The following is a 21,729-nucleotide window of genomic DNA, read 5'->3' as shown; positions in this document are numbered from 1 at the left end:
CACTTTGATCTGAATGAGGACTGCTGGCATGGCACTCAGGCGACAGGTGGAATCTTGGTCATGCTCTGGTTTCTCTTCAGAATGAACAAATCTTTCGCCATTTATTAAAGATTTCCGTGGAGAGGAGCAAAACTGAGTTTTATCTCAATTTTTGCATGCCCCATATTATTGGGGTTTCTTTTATCAGTTTAAGGACAGAATGAGTGTGCTTTCTTGTTGGCTTTAATGTAAGTTTATTTGTATAACAATGACAGTAAATGTCTGTTTCTTTTCAAACAGAACTTTCTTGACCATGCTACTTGCTTGAAAGATCTGGGAGCACATGGAAAAGAGTACAAACCATGCTTATAGCAAGGGGAAGCCTGGTGAGAAATCTGCTTTCTTTCTTTCAAATTGGGTGCTCACTTTGAGCTGAATGAGGACTGCTGGCATGGCACTCAGGCGACAGGTGGAATCTTGGTCATGCTCTGGTTTCTCTTCAGAACGAACAAATCTTTCGCCTTTTACTAAAGATTTCCGTGGAGAGGAGCAAAACTGAGTTTTATCTCAAATTTTGCATTCCCCATCTTATTGGGGTTTTATTTTATCTGTTTAAAGATAGAACGAGTGTGCTTTAATGTAAGCTCATTTGCATAGAAATGACAGTAAATGTTTGTTTCTTTTCAAACAGAACTTTCTTGACTATACTAATTGCTTGAAAGATCTGGGAACACATGGAAAAGAGTACAAACCATGTTTATAGCTAGGGGAAGCCTGGTGAGAAATCTGCTATCTTTCTTTCAAATTGGGTGCTCACTTTGAGCTCAATGAGAACTGCTGGCATGGCACTCAGGCGACAGGTGGAATCTTGGTCATGCTCTGGTTTCTCTTCAGAACTAACAAATATTTCGCCTTTTATTAAAGATTTCCGTGGAGAGGAGCAAAACTGAGTTTTATCTCAATTTTTGCATGCCCCATATTATTGGGGTTTCTTTTATCAGTTTAAAGACAGAACGAGTGTGCTTTCTTGTTAGCTTTAATGTAAGTTGCCATAGATGCAGTGAAACACACGTGTAGGGCACGGCGTGTCCGCGTGTATTTGACTCATGTGAAATGTTATAAAACAAAAATATATGATTATGATGTTAGCTGTTAGTCTCCACTAATAGGGAATAGAAGCTGAGCTATAAGAAAGGAATACACTAGATATGATGTCACTTAGCAGATACAATGTCTAAAGTGCATACAGATAGCTACTAATAACTCTTGATAAGAAAGTATATCAGTGTGGGTATATTTATATGATGGGATATTGGGACTAGTGAATATATATCACTCCTGCTGTCCAGATTGGCAATAACCAGACAATTATGATAAGAGTAGAGATGTCACATGGGCTGCTATAGATATTAATTTAATGCTGTATGTGTCATTTGTTACAAATGGATACATTTTCTATGAGTCAGCCTAGCAGCTGCATGTTCTAACAGAACACTATCCTCACACAGAATCTGCTAACCTTGAGATAACTAAATGACAGTGTGTAACAGTCTCTTTACTATAAGACTGTTACAAAGTAATATATATATTTGAAGTCAGTCTAGCAGCTGTGTGTTCCAGCAGTTTATAAGACAAAGAAAATCTCCTATTGTGGAATCTAGACACATGGGACTGCTGGCCTGTGTCATACTATTTCTATGTAATACCAGTAACATGTATATAACTGTTACATAATTGTTACAAATGGATAAATCTTTGAGTCAGCCTAGCAGCTGCATGTCCTAACAGGACACCATAAATCCTTTACAGTGTAACAAATTGATTGGTAACACTTAAAGGCTGGAGAGCAGTTATATGCCTTACTAGCATACTCAATATACCACATTATTACACCAGTTACCACGATTATTGACAGCGCATTTGATATATTATATTACCCTCACACTGAGTCTGTTTACCTTTAGATAACTAAGTGACCGAATATGTAACAGTTTCTCTATCATAAGACTGTTACAAAGTGAGATAGATATATTTGGAAGTCAGTCAAACAGCTGTGTGTTTCAGCGGTTTATAAGAAAATTCCTCATTGTGGAATCTGGACCACTAAGGGTTATTATATATATAGCACATGGAATTGCCACATCTCCCTATATGATAATTTCATTACACTGTAACATAATAAGAATTAACTCTTTAACAGTGTAAATAGAGAGTAATGAATCTCTGACACATGGAATATATTATTTCTTAGATGAATTGGATAAACCATTATGACAGACACTTTGCTTCCTAATAAGAATTGAGGTGGCTATACCTCTAAGGAAAGCATTATTGCCTACGCCTAGATCAGATTAAATAAGATCTGGCTGAATATATGAAGGAAGGTTGCTATTTATATGAGAATTGGAATTGCTATATTCCTTAAGGCAACCCCACCGATTGATATATGTTGTCAATTAAGTATATCTGAACGGCTATATCTGGACCAGATTTAATAAGATCTGGCTGATTATATGAAGGAGGGCTGCTATTTATATTGGAATTGCCATATTCCTTAAGGCAACCGCACCTGTTGGTATATCTCGCCAATTAACTATATCTAAACAGCTAAATTAAAGCTATTCATCATTTTTTTAGTTTGGATATTAATAAATATGATCTTTCCATGATGCATAGAGATTTCCCTATCAAGTGATTCCTTATCCGATATAGAAAGCTATCCCCCTGTGGTATTGAATTTAGGAATATAGTCTTAGGGGACACAGAGAAATAAGTGATCCCCATCTACCTAAGCACCCCACAAATTGGAGGTTAGCTTACCGGTTATACTCAATCACCCCCACAAATTCGCCAATGGGGATGGCTTCCCGGGAGGTAACCCCTATTGAGTGAAGGGAGTATATAGGATACGACCCAGTGGTACCTGACGACATAGATACTAACAGCTATTTAATAACATTACGCTAGAAAGTGATTATTAGCAACATATATATCTATATAAACAACCCCGCCAGGGTTGTGCCTTCAAAAATAATCACACACGGACACGCTTTTTAAACCTTTTTTTCACATCTCTTTATTCTTCTTATGCACATGTATGTTAGTTCTGTGATTTTAACCTTTATGTTTCACTGCAGTTTGGGATAATAATATTAATATTTATCCAATTTTAAAACATACTTAATAAAGGTTATATTTTATGATTCATTCATTCTGTCCAGTGCGTCAACAGTGCAGATTTCTTCTTGTTTTTTCTCCCAAATTCTATAACAATGACAGTAAATGTTGTTTCTTTTCAAACAGAACTTTCTTGACCATGCTACTTGCTTGAAAGATCTGGGAGCACATGGAAAACAGTACAAACCATGCAGTATCACAAGAGCCTTTATTTGATCTTTCATGAAGATAGAGCAGAATTGAGGACACGTCAACAATTTCTGCCGAAGGTGGTTCATCTTTCCACATGGTGCCTTTGGCCACTGACACCTTCGTTGAGTCAAAGTCTCTGGCTGTGGTCAGAACTTTGAAAATTTATGTCACCAGAACGGTTCAGATTAGGAAAACAGAGGCTCTGTTTGTCCTGTATGCTCCCAACAGGATTGGGTGTCCTGCTTCCATGTAGACCATTATGCGCTGGATCTGTGGTAAGATTCAGCATGCTCATTCCATGGCAGGATTGCCGTTACTGAATTAGGTGAAGACCCATTCTACTAGAAAGGTGGGTTCATCCTGGGCAGCTGGTCGGGGAGTCTCGGCATTGCAACTTTGCCGAGCAGCTATTTAGTAAACACTTTTGCTAAGTTTTACAAGTTTGATACCTTGGCTGATGATAACCTCAAGTTGGGTCATTCGGTGCTGCAGAGTCGTACGCACTCTCCCACCCGTTCAAGAGCTTTGGTATAACCCCATGGTTCTTAATGTGACCCCAGCATCCTCTAGGTCGTATGAGAAAATAGGATTTTAATACCTACCGGTAAATCCTTTTCTCTTAGTCCGTAGAGGATGCTGGGCACCCGTCCCAGTCCATACTGTGTCTGCAGTTATTACTTGTGGTTATACACATGTTATGTTATGGTTCTGGTCAGCTTTTTGCTGCAATTGTTCATGCCGTTGGCTTGTGTTCTGTTGAATGCCACGTTCTGCGGCATGCTTAAGGTGTGAGCTGGTAAGATGCTCACCTTAGTTTAACAATAAATCCTTTCCTCGAAATGTCCGTCTCCCTGGGCACAGTTCCTATAACTGGAGTCTGGAGGAGGGGCATAGAGGGAGGAGCCAGTTCACACCCTTTGAAAGTCTTAAAGTGCCCATGTCTCTTGCGGATCCCGTCTATACCCCATGGTTCTTAATGTGACCCCAGCATCCTCTACGGACTAAGAGAAAAGGATGCCCTTGCGCACTATCCTGACTTCTCCTCCCGTCTGCTTACTTTGTGCCTTCCAACGCACAATGCGAACTACAGGTGGTGCTGCAGGGCCCACACCCTTTTACTTGCCTTACAGAACAGCTCTGGAGCTGTTACAGTGCCCAGCTGCTGCAAGAAATCAGCTTGAATGCTTCAGGGGATGGGGCATGGCCAACATGAGCCCCACACCAAAGGAGGGTGGGGGTGTTTAATGCGAACTAGGGGTCATCCAAGCACCGCAAAAGGCCGCCATGCCCTGCATGCCCCTTTTCTCTTTTCATATGCAGATGAGGGTTCCAGCCAACTTTGGCCCACATCTTGGATGACATCACCGTATGCAAATCCGTCTTACTGCAGACCTTCCCCCAGGAATGCTTGTACTAGTTGTTGCATATGGTTTGATATTTGATGGTGCTTCAATATTAGGCAGCCTTCCACCCTCCCATGTTCATCTGAACAGATGTGGTCTCCCTGCAGTTGTTGTCCCCAGACGAGAGTTCCCTTGTGCGTCCTCAGTTGAATCTCCTTAACTTGACGGGGGAGGGGCTGCCCGAGCAGCCACCCTCCCCAGCCCTATCCCAACTCATACTTATTTTGCATATGAGATCTCTTGATCACGAAGATTGTTCTCACAGGGTGAGGTTCATCCATTATATTTTAAAATAGGAAGGTACAAATTACATATTTGAATTGCATCTATGTGCTGGATTCAAATGTCCCCCCCCCCCCCTTCCTTTCTCAATTGTGCCCGTCAGCAGCTATTCTAAGGTTGCTGCCAATGGGTGTGACACATTAATTTCTTCTGTGGGGTACACTGGACTCCACAAGGATTCACATTGGGGTGTAGAGTAGGATCTTGATCTGAGGCACCAACCGGCTCAAAGCTTTTGACTGTTCCCAAGATGCTCAGCGCATCCTCCTCTATAACCCCGCTTCCATGAACAGGGAGCTCAGTTTGTAGTTGGTGCCTTCAGTAGCAGGCCACTTAACAGGGGCCTGCCTCAGGCAGCCTATTCTTAGCTATTCATTTTGACAAGAAAAGAAGAACTTGTTTTATGAGAATCTACAAGGGCTGCAGCAGGCTAGGTCTAATAGACATCTTTACTGCAGCTTCATCACTCCCAGCGGCGCTGTATACTCCCGTGCCCTGGTTGCTGGGTCACTGCAGCGGAGGCTCCAGTTTCTTCCTAAGGTCAGTCACACACACACCGCCCTTCCGGATCACGAGGCCGCTGATGAAGGGGAGCGTGGCCGTAGGGGGTGGACCGTGTGCGCACTGGCGTGGACACTGATTACTGGGCAGCCGCTCCACTAGCCACCAGGTACAGTTAAGGAGCACAGGTCTGGGAGTTTTACTCCTATATTAACCCAATTTTGTACTGCCCGCAGCGCATTGTGATAGGTAATAGGGCCTGATTCAGGTTGGAATGCAATCACAATAAGCGATCCAACTGCAAAAATTGCTAACAGCATACGCATGTGCCTGCATTTTCTGCGGCACCCCGCAGAGAATGCGATCGCCTCTGCCTGTCAATCGGGGCGGGGGGGGGAGAGGGGGGTCAGCAACACTCCATTTCCAAGTCAGGGATGGAGCAGTGCGGGGGCAAGGCTTCAAAATGGGGTCTGCAACGGAGGAGACACAGGGGGCGTGGTCACAGCGGCTGTATGACATCACATTCAGCCGCTGTGATCACAAAAATGGTGGCGGCTTCCTGCGCGCACATACAGTCTGCACCAGCAGGAGGCTACACCATTTTTTATGATCACGCTGAACTGCAGTGCGACTGCAATTACAGCATGGTCAAGAATGGAGGCGTCATGCTGGGTGGCCATGCCCTGTCACTGTGCAGGAGCCAGCACCGCACACACACTAGTCCCCGGGTGCAGCCCCCAACCCCCGGGACACCCGGAGCAACAAAATGTAGATTCAGGCCACCAGGCCACGCCCCTACCTATGAAACCATGCCTCCTTTTTACCATTGCGCTGCTTATCTGCGCGCACTGCATTACAATCTCCTTCGCCACCTCTCTGGGTGTCACCAGTGATAGTGACACCTCTGCCATGCTTGTAGCAGCTGGTCCTAAGATCTACGCCTCAAGCCCTGAGTGTTTGCCCTTGTGACTTGTTGATCATCATAGCGAAGCAGATGCTTACAGAAAACTGCAGGGGCTTAGATTGAAAATAAAAAAATTGATGGGTATAAGGTAGAGAGGAGCGGGTTCGGTTCTCCGAGAACCGAATTCCCGACGAACTCCACGTGGTTTACACTGGTCCGAGGCAGGCTCGGTTGTTCCCGCCTGACTCGGAAAACCTGAACAAGGGAAAATGTCATCATCCCGCTGTCGGATTCTCTCGAGATTCGGATTCCATATAAAGAGCTGCGCGTTGCCGCCATTTTTACTCGTGCATTGAAGAGAGAGCGGAGAGGACGTGGCTATGTTCTCTCAGTGGAAATCTCAATATCAGTGCTCAGTATCAGTGGTTACTTATTGCTGCTCAGTAATACTAGTAGTGTGTCTCTCCTGCTCAGTGTCAGTTCTCAGTAGTATCCTCATCAGTGCTCAGTATCACTGCTCATTGTCTTGTGCTGCATTGTGGTGCTCAGCATACTACAGTACATTACTAATAGTCCAGTGCTGCATCTTGCTGCTCAGTGTCAGTTCTAGTATCCTCATCAGTGCTCACTATCACTGCTCATTACATTGTGGTGTTCTGTATACTACAGTAACATAGTAATATAGTAACATATAGTAACATAGTTTTTGAGGTTGAATAGAGGCAAATTGCCCATCGTGTTCAACCTGTTTTAAGTTGTGATGATTCTACATACTTGCTGAATAATGTTTTATGACTAGTTAGCTACTATAACTCATGTTACCCCCGGATTAACCATGTTGATATTTTAAGTATTATAACCTTAGATAGCTTTTTCATTCAGAAATGTATCCATTCCTTTTTTAAATCCAATTACAGAGTCCGCCATTACCACCTTCCCTGGCAGGGAATTCCACATCCTGATTGCCCTAACAGTGAAGATCATAGTATCTCACCTGGCAGGTAAGTAGGAGTTGGGCTAGAGCTGTGGAGGATTGCTGCTCGGGCACCCCCTGTCAAGTGAAGGAGATCCAACTGAGGCAGCACAAGGGAACTCTCGAAAGAAGAACAAGGCTAGAGGAAGATCTGAGACAAAGAAATCTGACTTTTACCAGAGCTGACCAGAGGAAAGCACAAACACAGTCCCCCACTACCACAAATAATGCAGTCGAGTTTCCCACATTGGGGAAATCACAGGGGTCAGCATACCCAGAATGCAATGAATGAACCTCACCCTGGGAGAACAATCTTCATGACCATGGTATCTCCTATGCAAAATAAGTATGATTTGGGATAGGGCTGGGGAGGGCCGCTGCTCAGGCACATCTCTGTCAAGTAAAGGAGATTCAACTGAGGCAGCACAAGGGAACTCTCATCTGGGGACAACAACTGCAGGGAGAACACATATTTTCAGATGAAAATCTTGGTCATGCTCTGGCTTCTCTTCAGAACGAACAAATCTTTCGCCTTTTACTAAAGATTTCCGTGGAGAGGAGCAAAACTGAGTTTTACCTCAATTTTTGCATGCCCCATCTTTTTGGATTTTCTTTTATCGGTTTAAAGATAGAATGAGTGTGCTTTAATGAAAGCTCATTTGCATAGAAATTACAGTAAATGTTTGTTTCTTTTCAAACAGAACTTTCTTGACCATGCTACTTGCTTGAAAGATCTGGGAGCACATGGAATACAGTACAAACCATGCTTATAGCAAGGAGAAGCCAGGTGAGAAATCTGCTTTCTTTCAAATTGGGCGCTCACTTTGATCTGAATGAGGACTGCTGGCATGGCACTCAGGCGACAGGTGGAATCTTGGTCATGCTCTGGTTTCTCTTCAGAATGAACAAATCTTTCGCCATTTATTAAAGATTTCCGTGGAGAGGAGCAAAACTGAGTTTTATCTCAATTTTTGCATGCCCCATATTATTGGGGTTTCTTTTATCAGTTTAAGGACAGAATGAGTGTGCTTTCTTGTTGGCTTTAATGTAAGTTTATTTGTATAACAATGACAGTAAATGTCTGTTTCTTTTCAAACAGAACTTTCTTGACCATGCTACTTGCTTGAAAGATCTGGGAGCACATGGAAAAGAGTACAAACCATGCTTATAGCAAGGGGAAGCCTGGTGAGAAATCTGCTTTCTTTCTTTCAAATTGGGTGCTCACTTTGAGCTGAATGAGGACTGCTGGCATGGCACTCAGGCGACAGGTGGAATCTTGGTCATGCTCTGGTTTCTCTTCAGAACGAACAAATCTTTCGCCTTTTACTAAAGATTTCCGTGGAGAGGAGCAAAACTGAGTTTTATCTCAAATTTTGCATTCCCCATCTTATTGGGGTTTTATTTTATCTGTTTAAAGATAGAACGAGTGTGCTTTAATGTAAGCTCATTTGCATAGAAATTACAGTAAATGTTTGTTTCTTTTCAAACAGAACTTTCTTGACTATACTAATTGCTTGAAAGATCTGGGAACACATGGAAAAGAGTACAAACCATGTTTATAGCTAGGGGAAGCCTGGTGAGAAATCTGCTATCTTTCTTTCAAATTGGGTGCTCACTTTGAGCTCAATGAGAACTGCTGGCATGGCACTCAGGCGACAGGTGGAATCTTGGTCATGCTCTGGTTTCTCTTCAGAACTAACAAATATTTCACCTTTTATTAAAGATTTCCGTGGAGAGGAGCAAAACTGAGTTTTATCTCAATTTTTGCATGCCCCATATTATTGGGGTTTCTTTTATCAGTTTAAAGACAGAACGAGTGTGCTTTCTTGTTAGCTTTAATGTAAGTTGCCATAGATGCAGTGAAACACACGTGTAGGGCACGGCGTGTCCGCGTGTATTTGACTCATGTGAAATGTTATAAAACAAAAATATATGATTATGATGTTAGCTGTTAGTCTCCACTAATAGGGAATAGAAGCTGAGCTATAAGAAAGGAATACACTAGATATGATGTCACTTAGCAGATACAATGTCTAAGTGCATACAGATAGCTACTAATAACTCTTGATAAGAAAGTATATCAGTGTGGGTATATTTATATGATGGGATATTGGGACTAGTGAATATATATCACTCCTGCTGTCCAGATTGGCAATAACCAGACAATTATGATAAGAGTAGAGATGTCACATGGGCTGCTATAGATATTAATTTAATGCTGTATGTGTCATTTGTTACAAATGGATACATTTTCTATGAGTCAGCCTAGCAGCTGCATGTTCTAACAGAACACTATCCTCACACAGAATCTGCTAACCTTGAGATAACTAAATGACAGTGTGTAACAGTCTCTTTACTATAAGACTGTTACAAAGTAATATATATATTTGAAGTCAGTCTAGCAGCTGTGTGTTCCAGCAGTTTATAAGACAAAGAAAATCTCCTATTGTGGAATCTAGACACATGGGACTGCTGGCCTGTGTCATACTATTTCTATGTAATACCAGTAACATGTATATAACTGTTACATAATTGTTACAAATGGATAAATCTTTGAGTCAGCCTAGCAGCTGCATGTCCTAACAGGACACCATAAATCCTTTACAGTGTAACAAATTGATTGGTAACACTTAAAGGCTGGAGAGCAGTTATATGCCTTACTAGCATACTCAATATACCACATTATTACACCAGTTACCACGATTATTGACAGCGCATTTGATATATTATATTACCCTCACACTGAGTCTGTTTACCTTTAGATAACTAAGTGACCGAATATGTAACAGTTTCTCTATCATAAGACTGTTACAAAGTGAGATAGATATATTTGGAAGTCAGTCAAACAGCTGTGTGTTTCAGCGGTTTATAAGAAAATTCCTCATTGTGGAATCTGGACCACTAAGGGTTATTATATATATAGCACATGGAATTGCCACATCTCCCTATATGATAATTTCATTACACTGTAACATAATAAGAATTAACTCTTTAACAGTGTAAATAGAGAGTAATGAATCTCTGACACATGGAATATATTATTTCTTAGATGAATTGGATAAACCATTATGACAGACACTTTGCTTCCTAATAAGAATTGAGGTGGCTATACCTCTAAGGAAAGCATTATTGCCTACGCCTAGATCAGATTAAATAAGATCTGGCTGAATATATGAAGGAAGGTTGCTATTTATATGAGAATTGGAATTGCTATATTCCTTAAGGCAACCCCACCGATTGATATATGTTGTCAATTAAGTATATCTGAACGGCTATATCTGGACCAGATTTAATAAGATCTGGCTGATTATATGAAGGAGGGCTGCTATTTATATTGGAATTGCCATATTCCTTAAGGCAACCGCACCTGTTGGTATATCTCGCCAATTAACTATATCTAAACAGCTAAATTAAAGCTATTCATCATTTTTTTAGTTTGGATATTAATAAATATGATCTTTCCATGATGCATAGAGATTTCCCTATCAAGTGATTCCTTATCCGATATAGAAAGCTATCCCCCTGTGGTATTGAATTTAGGAATATAGTCTTAGGGGACACAGAGAAATAAGTGATCCCCATCTACCTAAGCACCCCACAAATTGGAGGTTAGCTTACCGGTTATACTCAATCACCCCCACAAATTCGCCAATGGGGATGGCTTCCCGGGAGGTAACCCCTATTGAGTGAAGGGAGTATATAGGATACGACCCAGTGGTACCTGACGACATAGATACTAACAGCTATTTAATAACATTACGCTAGAAAGTGATTATTAGCAACATATATATCTATATAAACAACCCCGCCAGGGTTGTGCCTTCAAAAATAATCACACACGGACACGCTTTTTAAACCTTTTTTTCACATCTCTTTATTCTTCTTATGCACATGTATGTTAGTTCTGTGATTTTAACCTTTATGTTTCACTACAGTTTGGGATAATAATATTAATATTTATCCAATTTTAATACATACTTAATAAAGGTTATATTTTATGATTCATTCATTCTGTCCAGTGCGTCAACAGTGCAGATTTCTTCTTGTTTTTTCTCCCAAATTCTATAACAATGACAGTAAATGTTGTTTCTTTTCAAACAGAACTTTCTTGACCATGCTACTTGCTTGAAAGATCTGGGAGCACATGGAAAACAGTACAAACCATGCAGTATCACAAGAGCCTTTATTTGATCTTTCATGAAGATAGAGCAGAATTGAGGACACGTCAACAATTTCTGCCGAAGGTGGTTCATCTTTCCACATGGTGCCTTTGGCCACTGACACCTTCGTTGAGTCAAAGTCTCTGGCTGTGGTCAGAACTTTGAAAATTTATGTCACCAGAACGGTTCAGATTAGGAAAACAGAGGCTCTGTTTGTCCTGTATGCTCCCAACAGGATTGGGTGTCCTGCTTCCATGTAGACCATTATGCGCTGGATCTGTGGTAAGATTCAGCATGCTCATTCCATGGCAGGATTGCCGTTACTGAATTAGGTGAAGACCCATTCTACTAGAAAGGTGGGTTCATCCTGGGCAGCTGGTCGGGGAGTCTCGGCATTGCAACTTTGCCGAGCAGCTATTTAGTAAACACTTTTGCTAAGTTTTACAAGTTTGATACCTTGGCTGATGATAACCTCAAGTTGGGTCATTCGGTGCTGCAGAGTCGTACGCACTCTCCCACCCGTTCAAGAGCTTTGGTATAACCCCATGGTTCTTAATGTGACCCCAGCATCCTCTAGGTCGTATGAGAAAATAGGATTTTAATACCTACCGGTAAATCCTTTTCTCTTAGTCCGTAGAGGATGCTGGGCCCCCGTCCCAGTCCATACTGTGTCTGCAGTTATTACTTGTGGTTATACACATGTTATGTTATGGTTCTGGTCAGCTTTTTGCTGCAATTGTTCATGCCGTTGGCTTGTGTTCTGTTGAATGCCACGTTCTGCGGCATGCTTAAGGTGTGAGCTGGTAAGATGCTCACCTTAGTTTAACAATAAATCCTTTCCTCGAAATGTCCGTCTCCCTGGGCACAGTTCCTATAACTGGAGTCTGGAGGAGGGGCATAGAGGGAGGAGCCAGTTCACACCCTTTGAAAGTCTTAAAGTGCCCATGTCTCTTGCGGATCCCGTCTATACCCCATGGTTCTTAATGTGACCCCAGCATCCTCTACGGACTAAGAGAAAAGGATGCCCTTGCGCACTATCCTGACTTCTCCTCCCGTCTGCTTACTTTGTGCCTTCCAACGCACAATGCGAACTACAGGTGGTGCTGCAGGGCCCACACCCTTTTACTTGCCTTACAGAACAGCTCTGGAGCTGTTACAGTGCCCAGCTGCTGCAAGAAATCAGCTTGAATGCTTCAGGGGATGGGGCATGGCCAACATGAGCCCCACACCAAAGGAGGGTGGGGGTGTTTAATGCGAACTAGGGGTCATCCAAGCACCGCAAAAGGCCGCCATGCCCTGCATGCCCCTTTTCTCTTTTCATATGCAGATGAGGGTTCCAGCCAACTTTGGCCCACATCTTGGATGACATCACCGTATGCAAATCCGTCTTCTGCAGACCTTCCCCCAGGAATGCTTGTACTAGTTGTTGCATATGGTTTGATATTTGATGGTGCTTCAATATTAGGCAGCCTTCCACCCTCCCATGTTCATCTGAACAGATGTGGTCTCCCTGCAGTTGTTGTCCCCAGACGAGAGTTCCCTTGTGCGTCCTCAGTTGAATCTCCTTAACTTGACGGGGGAGGGGCTGCCCGAGCAGCCACCCTCCCCAGCCCTATCCCAACTCATACTTATTTTGCATATGAGATCTCTTGATCATGAAGATTGTTCTCACAGGGTGAGGTTCATCCATTATATTTTAAAATAGGAAGGTACAAATTACATATTTGAATTGCATCTATGTGCTGGATTCAAATGTCCCCCCCCCCCCCTTCCTTTCTCAATTGTGCCCGTCAGCAGCTATTCTAAGGTTGCTGCCAATGGGTGTGACACATTAATTTCTTCTGTGGGGTACACTGGACTCCACAAGGATTCACATTGGGGTGTAGAGTAGGATCTTGATCTGAGGCACCAACCGGCTCAAAGCTTTTGACTGTTCCCAAGATGCTCAGCGCATCCTCCTCTATAACCCCGCTTCCATGAACAGGGAGCTCAGTTTGTAGTTGGTGCCTTCAGTAGCAGGCCACTTAACAGGGGCCTGCCTCAGGCAGCCTATTCTTAGCTATTAATTTTGACAAGAAAAGAAGAACTTGTTTTATGAGAATCTACAAGGGCTGCAGCAGGCTAGGTCTAATAGACATCTTTACTGCAGCTTCATCACTCCCAGCGGCGCTGTATACTCCCGTGCCCTGGTTGCTGGGTCACTGCAGCGGAGGCTCCAGTTTCTTCCTAAGGTCAGTCACACACACACCGCCCTTCCGGATCACGAGGCCGCTGATGAAGGGGAGCGTGGCCGTAGGGGGTGGACCGTGTGCGCACTGGCGTGGACACTGATTACTGGGCAGCCGCTCCACTAGCCACCAGGTACAGTTAAGGAGCACAGGTCTGGGAGTTTTACTCCTATATTAACCCAATTTTGTACTGCCCGCAGCGCATTGTGATAGGTAATAGGGCCTGATTCAGGTTGGAATGCAATCACAATAAGCGATCCAACTGCAAAAATTGCTAACAGCATACGCATGTGCCTGCATTTTCTGCGGCACCCCGCAGAGAATGCGATCGCCTCTGCCTGTCAATCGGGGCGGGGGGGGGAGAGGGGGGTCAGCAACACTCCATTTCCAAGTCAGGGATGGAGCGGTGCGGGGGCAAGGCTTCAAAATGGGGTCTGCAACGGAGGAGACACAGGGGGCGTGGTCACAGCGGCTGTATGACATCACATTCAGCCGCTGTGATCACAAAAATGGTGGCGGCTTCCTGCGCGCACATACAGTCTGCACCAGCAGGAGGCTACACCATTTTTTATGATCACGCTGAACTGCAGTGCGACTGCAATTACAGCATGGTCAAGAATGGAGGCGTCATGCTGGGTGGCCATGCCCTGTCACTGTGCAGGAGCCAGCACCGCACACACACTAGTCCCCGGGTGCAGCCCCCAACCCCCGGGACACCCGGAGCAACAAAATGTAGATTCAGGCCACCAGGCCACGCCCCTACCTATGAAACCATGCCTCCTTTTTACCATTGCGCTGCTTATCTGCGCGCACTGCATTACAATCTCCTTCGCCACCTCTCTGGGTGTCACCAGTGATAGTGACACCTCTGCCATGCTTGTAGCAGCTGGTCCTAAGATCTACGCCTCAAGCCCTGAGTGTTTGCCCTTGTGACTTGTTGATCATCATAGCGAAGCAGATGCTTACAGAAAACTGCAGGGGCTTAGATTGAAAATAAAAAAATTGATGGGTATAAGGTAGAGAGGAGCGGGTTCGGTTCTCCGAGAACCGAATTCCCGACGAACTCCACGTGGTTTACACTGGTCCGAGGCAGGCTCGGTTGTTCCCGCCTGACTCGGAAAACCTGAACAAGGGAAAATGTCATCATCCCGCTGTCGGATTCTCTCGAGATTCGGATTCCATATAAAGAGCTGCGCGTTGCCGCCATTTTTACTCGTGCATTGAAGAGAGAGCGGAGAGGACGTGGCTATGTTCTCTCAGTGGAAATCTCAATATCAGTGCTCAGTATCAGTGGTTACTTATTGCTGCTCAGTAATACTAGTAGTGTGTCTCTCCTGCTCAGTGTCAGTTCTCAGTAGTATCCTCATCAGTGCTCAGTATCACTGCTCATTGTCTTGTGCTGCATTGTGGTGCTCAGCATACTACAGTACATTACTAATAGTCCAGTGCTGCATCTTGCTGCTCAGTGTCAGTTCTAGTATCCTCATCAGTGCTCACTATCACTGCTCATTACATTGTGGTGTTCTGTATACTACAGTAACATAGTAATATAGTAACATATAGTAACATAGTTTTTGAGGTTGAATAGAGGCAAATTGCCCATCGTGTTCAACCTGTTTTAAGTTGTGATGATTCTACATACTTGCTGAATAATGTTTTATGACTAGTTAGCTACTATAACTCATGTTACCCCCGGATTAACCATGTTGATATTTTAAGTATTATAACCTTAGATAGCTTTTTCATTCAGAAATGTATCCATTCCTTTTTTAAATCCAATTACAGAGTCCGCCATTACCACCTTCCCTGGCAGGGAATTCCACATCCTGATTGCCCTAACAGTGAAGATCATAGTATCTCACCTGGCAGGTAAGTAGGAGTTGGGCTAGAGCTGTGGAGGATTGCTGCTCGGGCACCCCCTGTCAAGTGAAGGAGATCCAACTGAGGCAGCACAAGGGAACTCTCGAAAGAAGAACAAGGCTAGAAGAAGATCTGAGACAAAGAAATCTGACTTTTACCAGAGCTGACCAGAGGAAAGCACAAACACAGTCCCCCACTACCACAAATAATGCAGTCGAGTTTCCCACATTGGGGAAATCACAGGGGTCAGCATACCCAGAATGCAATGAATGAACCTCACCCTGGGAGAACAATCTTCATGACCATGGTATCTCCTATGCAAAATAAGTATGATTTGGGATAGGGCTGGGGAGGGCCGCTGCTCAGGCACATCTCTGTCAAGTAAAGGAGATTCAACTGAGGCAGCACAAGGGAACTCTCATCTGGGGACAACAACTGCAGGGAGAACACATATTTTCAGATGAAAATCTTGGTCATGCTCTGGCTTCTCTTCAGAACGAACAAATCTTTCGCCTTTTACTAAAGATTTCCGTGGAGAGGAGCAAAACTGAGTTTTACCTCAATTTTTGCATGCCCCATCTTTTTGGATTTTCTTTTATCGGTTTAAAGATAGAATGAGTGTGCTTTAATGAAAGCTCATTTGCATAGAAATTACAGTAAATGTTTGTTTCTTTTCAAACAGAACTTTCTTGACCATGCTACTTGCTTGAAAGATCTGGGAGCACATGGAATACAGTACAAACCATGCTTATAGCAAGGAGAAGCCAGGTGAGAAATCTGCTTTCTTTCAAATTGGGCGCTCACTTTGATCTGAATGAGGACTGCTGGCATGGCACTCAGGCGACAGGTGGAATCTTGGTCATGCTCTGGTTTCTCTTCAGAATGAACAAATCTTTCGCCATTTATTAAAGATTTCCGTGGAGAGGAGCAAAACTGAGTTTTATCTCAATTTTTGCATGCCCCATATTATTGGGGTTTCTTTTATCAGTTTAAGGACAGAATGAGTGTGCTTTCTTGTTGGCTTTAATGTAAGTTTATTTGTATAACAATGACAGTAAATGTCTGTTTCTTTTCAAACAGAACTTTCTTGACCATGCTACTTGCTTGAAAGATCTGGGAGCACATGGAAAAGAGTACAAACCATGCTTATAGCAAGGGGAAGCCTGGTGAGAAATCTGCTTTCTTTCTTTCAAATTGGGTGCTCACTTTGAGCTGAATGAGGACTGCTGGCATGGCACTCAGGCGACAGGTGGAATCTTGGTCATGCTCTGGTTTCTCTTCAGAACGAACAAATCTTTTGCCTTTTACTAAAGATTTCCGTGGAGAGGAGCAAAACTGAGTTTTATCTCAAATTTTGCATTCCCCATCTTATTGGGGTTTTATTTTATCTGTTTAAAGATAGAACGAGTGTGCTTTAATGTAAGCTCATTTGCATAGAAATGACAGTAAATGTTTGTTTCTTTTCAAACATAACTTTCTTGACTATACTAATTGCTTGAAAGATCTGGGAACACATGGAAAAGAGTACAAACCATGTTTATAGCTAGGGGAAGCCTGGTGAGAAATCTGCTATCTTTCTTTCAAATTGGGTGCTCACTTTGAGCTCAATGAGAACTGCTGGCATGGCACTCAGGCGACAGGTGGAATCTTGGTCATGCTCTGGTTTCTCTTCAGAACTAACAAATATTTCGCCTTTTATTAAAGATTTCCGTGGAGAGGAGCAAAACTGAGTTTTATCTCAATTTTTGCATGCCCCATATTATTGGGGTTTCTTTTATCAGTTTAAAGACAGAACGAGTGTGCTTTCTTGTTAGCTTTAATGTAAGTTGCCATAGATGCAGTGAAACACACGTGTAGGGCACGGCGTGTCCGCGTGTATTTGACTCATGTGAAATGTTATAAAACAAAAATATATGATTATGATGTTAGCTGTTAGTCTCCACTAATAGGGAATAGAAGCTGAGCTATAAGAAAGGAATACACTAGATATGATGTCACTTAGCAGATACAATGTCTAAAGTGCATACAGATAGCTACTAATAACTCTTGATAAGAAAGTATATCAGTGTGGGTATATTTATATGATGGGATATTGGGACTAGTGAATATATATCACTCCTGCTGTCCAGATTGGCAATAACCAGACAATTATGATAAGAGTAGAGATGTCACATGGGCTGCTATAGATATTAATTTAATGCTGTATGTGTCATTTGTTACAAATGGATACATTTTCTATGAGTCAGCCTAGCAGCTGCATGTTCTAACAGAACACTATCCTCACACAGAATCTGCTAACCTTGAGATAACTAAATGACAGTGTGTAACAGTCTCTTTACTATAAGACTGTTACAAAGTAATATATATATTTGAAGTCAGTCTAGCAGCTGTGTGTTCCAGCAGTTTATAAGACAAAGAAAATCTCCTATTGTGGAATCTAGACACATGGGACTGCTGGCCTGTGTCATACTATTTCTATGTAATACCAGTAACATGTATATAACTGTTACATAATTGTTACAAATGGATAAATCTTTGAGTCAGCCTAGCAGCTGCATGTCCTAACAGGACACCATAAATCCTTTACAGTGTAACAAATTGATTGGTAACACTTAAAGGCTGGAGAGCAGTTATATGCCTTACTAGCATACTCAATATACCACATTATTACACCAGTTACCACGATTATTGACAGCGCATTTGATATATTATATTACCCTCACACTGAGTCTGTTTACCTTTAGATAACTAAGTGACCGAATATGTAACAGTTTCTCTATCATAAGACTGTTACAAAGTGAGATAGATATATTTGGAAGTCAGTCAAACAGCTGTGTGTTTCAGCGGTTTATAAGAAAATTCCTCATTGTGGAATCTGGACCACTAAGGGTTATTATATATATAGCACATGGAATTGCCACATCTCCCTATATGATAATTTCATTACACTGTAACATAATAAGAATTAACTCTTTAACAGTGTAAATAGAGAGTAATGAATCTCTGACACATGGAATATATTATTTCTTAGATGAATTGGATAAACCATTATGACAGACACTTTGCTTCCTAATAAGAATTGAGGTGGCTATACCTCTAAGGAAAGCATTATTGCCTACGCCTAGATCAGATTAAATAAGATCTGGCTGAATATATGAAGGAAGGTTGCTATTTATATGAGAATTGGAATTGCTATATTCCTTAAGGCAACCCCACCGATTGATATATGTTGTCAATTAAGTATATCTGAACGGCTATATCTGGACCAGATTTAATAAGATCTGGCTGATTATATGAAGGAGGGCTGCTATTTATATTGGAATTGCCATATTCCTTAAGGCAACCGCACCTGTTGGTATATCTCGCCAATTAACTATATCTAAACAGCTAAATTAAAGCTATTCATCATTTTTTTAGTTTGGATATTAATAAATATGATCTTTCCATGATGCATAGAGATTTCCCTATCAAGTGATTCCTTATCCGATATAGAAAGCTATCCCCCTGTGGTATTGAATTTAGGAATATAGTCTTAGGGGACACAGAGAAATAAGTGATCCCCATCTACCTAAGCACCCCACAAATTGGAGGTTAGCTTACCGGTTATACTCAATCACCCCCACAAATTCGCCAATGGGGATGGCTTCCCGGGAGGTAACCCCTATTGAGTGAAGGGAGTATATAGGATACGACCCAGTGGTACCTGACGACATAGATACTAACAGCTATTTAATAACATTACGCTAGAAAGTGATTATTAGCAACATATATATCTATATAAACAACCCCGCCAGGGTTGTGCCTTCAAAAATAATCACACACGGACACGCTTTTTAAACCTTTTTTTCACATCTCTTTATTCTTCTTATGTACATGTATGTTAGTTCTGTGATTTTAACCTTTATGTTTCACTGCAGTTTGGGATAATAATATTAATATTTATCCAATTTTAATACATACTTAATAAAGGTTATATTTTATGATTCATTCATTCTGTCCAGTGCGTCAACAGTGCAGATTTCTTCTTGTTTTTTCTCCCAAATTCTATAACAATGACAGTAAATGTTGTTTCTTTTCAAACAGAACTTTCTTGACCATGCTACTTGCTTGAAAGATCTGGGAGCACATGGAAAACAGTACAAACCATGCAGTATCACAAGAGCCTTTATTTGATCTTTCATGAAGATAGAGCAGAATTGAGGACACGTCAACAATTTCTGCCGAAGGTGGTTCATCTTTCCACATGGTGCCTTTGGCCACTGACACCTTCGTTGAGTCAAAGTCTCTGGCTGTGGTCAGAACTTTGAAAATTTATGTCACCAGAACGGTTCAGATTAGGAAAACAGAGGCTCTGTTTGTCCTGTATGCTCCCAACAGGATTGGGTGTCCTGCTTCCATGTAGACCATTATGCGCTGGATCTGTGGTAAGATTCAGCATGCTCATTCCATGGCAGGATTGCCGTTACTGAATTAGGTGAAGACCCATTCTACTAGAAAGGTGGGTTCATCCTGGGCAGCTGGTCGGGGAGTCTCGGCATTGCAACTTTGCCGAGCAGCTATTTAGTAAACACTTTTGCTAAGTTTTACAAGTTTGATACCTTGGCTGATGATAACCTCAAGTTGGGTCATTCGGTGCTGCAGAGTCGTACGCACTCTCCCACCCGTTCAAGAGCTTTGGTATAACCCCATGGTTCTTAATGTGACCCCAGCATCCTCTAGGTCGTATGAGAAAATAGGATTTTAATACCTACCGGTAAATCCTTTTCTCTTAGTCCGTAGAGGATGCTGGGCACCCGTCCCAGTCCATACTGTGTCTGCAGTTATTACTTGTGGTTATACACATGTTATGTTATGGTTCTGGTCAGCTTTTTGCTGCAATTGTTCATGCCGTTGGCTTGTGTTCTGTTGAATGCCACGTTCTGCGGCATGCTTAAGGTGTGAGCTGGTAAGATGCTCACCTTAGTTTAACAATAAATCCTTTCCTCGAAATGTCCGTCTCCCTGGGCACAGTTCCTATAACTGGAGTCTGGAGGAGGGGCATAGAGGGAGGAGCCAGTTCACACCCTTTGAAAGTCTTAAAGTGCCCATGTCTCTTGCGGATCCCGTCTATACCCCATGGTTCTTAATGTGACCCCAGCATCCTCTACGGACTAAGAGAAAAGGATGCCCTTGCGCACTATCCTGACTTCTCCTCCCGTCTGCTTACTTTGTGCCTTCCAACGCACAATGCGAACTACAGGTGGTGCTGCAGGGCCCACACCCTTTTACTTGCCTTACAGAACAGCTCTGGAGCTGTTACAGTGCCCAGCTGCTGCAAGAAATCAGCTTGAATGCTTCAGGGGATGGGGCATGGCCAACATGAGCCCCACACCAAAGGAGGGTGGGGGTGTTTAATGCGAACTAGGGGTCATCCAAGCACCGCAAAAGGCCGCCATGCCCTGCATGCCCCTTTTCTCTTTTCATATGCAGATGAGGGTTCCAGCCAACTTTGGCCCACATCTTGGATGACATCACCGTATGCAAATCCGTCTTCTGCAGACCTTCCCCCAGGAATGCTTGTACTAGTTGTTGCATATGGTTTGATATTTGATGGTGCTTCAATATTAGGCAGCCTTCCACCCTCCCATGTTCATCTGAACAGATGTGGTCTCCCTGCAGTTGTTGTCCCCAGACGAGAGTTCCCTTGTGCGTCCTCAGTTGAATCTCCTTAACTTGACGGGGGAGGGGCTGCCCGAGCAGCCACCCTCCCCAGCCCTATCCCAACTCATACTTATTTTGCATATGAGATCTCTTGATCATGAAGATTGTTCTCACAGGGTGAGGTTCATCCATTATATTTTAAAATAGGAAGGTACAAATTACATATTTGAATTGCATCTATGTGCTGGATTCAAATGTCCCCCCCCCCCCTTCCTTTCTCAATTGTGCCCGTCAGCAGCTATTCTAAGGTTGCTGCCAATGGGTGTGACACATTAATTTCTTCTGTGGGGTACACTGGACTCCACAAGGATTCACATTGGGGTGTAGAGTAGGATCTTGATCTGAGGCACCAACCGGCTCAAAGCTTTTG

At 42.7% G+C, this 21,729-nt stretch overlaps 13 non-coding genes across 13 annotated transcripts; 11 read left to right on the top strand and 2 right to left on the bottom strand.

Annotated features, from left to right (window-relative positions):
- Nucleotides 1-60: 60 nt before the first annotated feature.
- On the top strand, nucleotides 61-176 carry LOC134996049 (U5 spliceosomal RNA). The gene has a single exon (XR_010198757.1). It is a non-coding gene; the product is annotated as a U5 spliceosomal RNA (small nuclear RNA).
- Nucleotides 177-462: 286 nt separating this feature from the next.
- Nucleotides 463-578, top strand: LOC134995982 (U5 spliceosomal RNA). Its single transcript, XR_010198692.1, has one exon. It is a non-coding gene; the product is annotated as a U5 spliceosomal RNA (small nuclear RNA).
- A 275-nt stretch (nucleotides 579-853) lies between these two features.
- On the top strand, nucleotides 854-969 carry LOC134996071 (U5 spliceosomal RNA). Its single transcript, XR_010198779.1, has one exon. It is a non-coding gene; the product is annotated as a U5 spliceosomal RNA (small nuclear RNA).
- A 6,629-nt stretch (nucleotides 970-7,598) lies between these two features.
- On the bottom strand, nucleotides 7,599-7,761 carry LOC134996122 (U1 spliceosomal RNA). Its single transcript, XR_010198829.1, has one exon. It is a non-coding gene; the product is annotated as a U1 spliceosomal RNA (small nuclear RNA).
- A 144-nt stretch (nucleotides 7,762-7,905) lies between these two features.
- LOC134996003 (U5 spliceosomal RNA) lies at nucleotides 7,906-8,021 on the top strand. Its single transcript, XR_010198713.1, has one exon. It is a non-coding gene; the product is annotated as a U5 spliceosomal RNA (small nuclear RNA).
- Nucleotides 8,022-8,291: 270 nt separating this feature from the next.
- LOC134996048 (U5 spliceosomal RNA) lies at nucleotides 8,292-8,407 on the top strand. Its single transcript, XR_010198756.1, has one exon. It is a non-coding gene; the product is annotated as a U5 spliceosomal RNA (small nuclear RNA).
- Nucleotides 8,408-8,693: 286 nt separating this feature from the next.
- Nucleotides 8,694-8,809, top strand: LOC134995981 (U5 spliceosomal RNA). The gene has a single exon (XR_010198691.1). It is a non-coding gene; the product is annotated as a U5 spliceosomal RNA (small nuclear RNA).
- Nucleotides 8,810-9,084: 275 nt separating this feature from the next.
- Nucleotides 9,085-9,200, top strand: LOC134996099 (U5 spliceosomal RNA). The gene has a single exon (XR_010198807.1). It is a non-coding gene; the product is annotated as a U5 spliceosomal RNA (small nuclear RNA).
- Nucleotides 9,201-15,827: 6,627 nt separating this feature from the next.
- On the bottom strand, nucleotides 15,828-15,990 carry LOC134996121 (U1 spliceosomal RNA). The gene has a single exon (XR_010198828.1). It is a non-coding gene; the product is annotated as a U1 spliceosomal RNA (small nuclear RNA).
- Nucleotides 15,991-16,134: 144 nt separating this feature from the next.
- Nucleotides 16,135-16,250, top strand: LOC134996002 (U5 spliceosomal RNA). Its single transcript, XR_010198712.1, has one exon. It is a non-coding gene; the product is annotated as a U5 spliceosomal RNA (small nuclear RNA).
- A 270-nt stretch (nucleotides 16,251-16,520) lies between these two features.
- Nucleotides 16,521-16,636, top strand: LOC134996047 (U5 spliceosomal RNA). The gene has a single exon (XR_010198755.1). It is a non-coding gene; the product is annotated as a U5 spliceosomal RNA (small nuclear RNA).
- Nucleotides 16,637-16,922: 286 nt separating this feature from the next.
- On the top strand, nucleotides 16,923-17,038 carry LOC134995984 (U5 spliceosomal RNA). The gene has a single exon (XR_010198694.1). It is a non-coding gene; the product is annotated as a U5 spliceosomal RNA (small nuclear RNA).
- Nucleotides 17,039-17,313: 275 nt separating this feature from the next.
- Nucleotides 17,314-17,429, top strand: LOC134996070 (U5 spliceosomal RNA). Its single transcript, XR_010198778.1, has one exon. It is a non-coding gene; the product is annotated as a U5 spliceosomal RNA (small nuclear RNA).
- Nucleotides 17,430-21,729: the final 4,300 nt, after the last annotated feature.

Source organism: Pseudophryne corroboree, unplaced genomic scaffold (assembly GCF_028390025.1).
Source record: "Pseudophryne corroboree isolate aPseCor3 unplaced genomic scaffold, aPseCor3.hap2 scaffold_142, whole genome shotgun sequence".
Lineage (NCBI taxonomy): Eukaryota > Metazoa > Chordata > Amphibia > Anura > Myobatrachidae > Pseudophryne > Pseudophryne corroboree.
This window is presented reverse-complemented; position numbering and strand designations above follow the sequence as displayed.